The sequence below is a fragment of the Saccostrea cucullata genome, unplaced genomic scaffold, assembly GCF_032062105.1.
Source record: "Saccostrea cucullata isolate Sc308-1 unplaced genomic scaffold, CSIRO_AGI_Scuc_v1 ctg2743, whole genome shotgun sequence".
Classification (NCBI taxonomy): domain Eukaryota; kingdom Metazoa; phylum Mollusca; class Bivalvia; order Ostreida; family Ostreidae; genus Saccostrea; species Saccostrea cuccullata.
In genome coordinates this window covers 21,865-22,083 of record NW_026941425.1, presented here as the reverse complement: position 1 = coordinate 22,083, position 219 = coordinate 21,865, and positions in this window count along the sequence as shown.

Genomic DNA, 219 nt, shown 5'->3' with positions numbered 1-219 from the left:
TTTATACCATCTTCCTTTTGATGAAAAGAACATAAATTGTTTATCAGTATATTTTTATAAAACAAAAAAATTACGCTTAGAAAGCCTTTGAATTAAAAAAAAATTGCAAAAGACTTTTATGGCTAGAAATGTAAAATTGAAAATGTTCCACCACATGCATGTACCTGTAATTTGATCTGTGTCCATCCCCTACCCACCCCCAAATCTCAAGGATCTGAT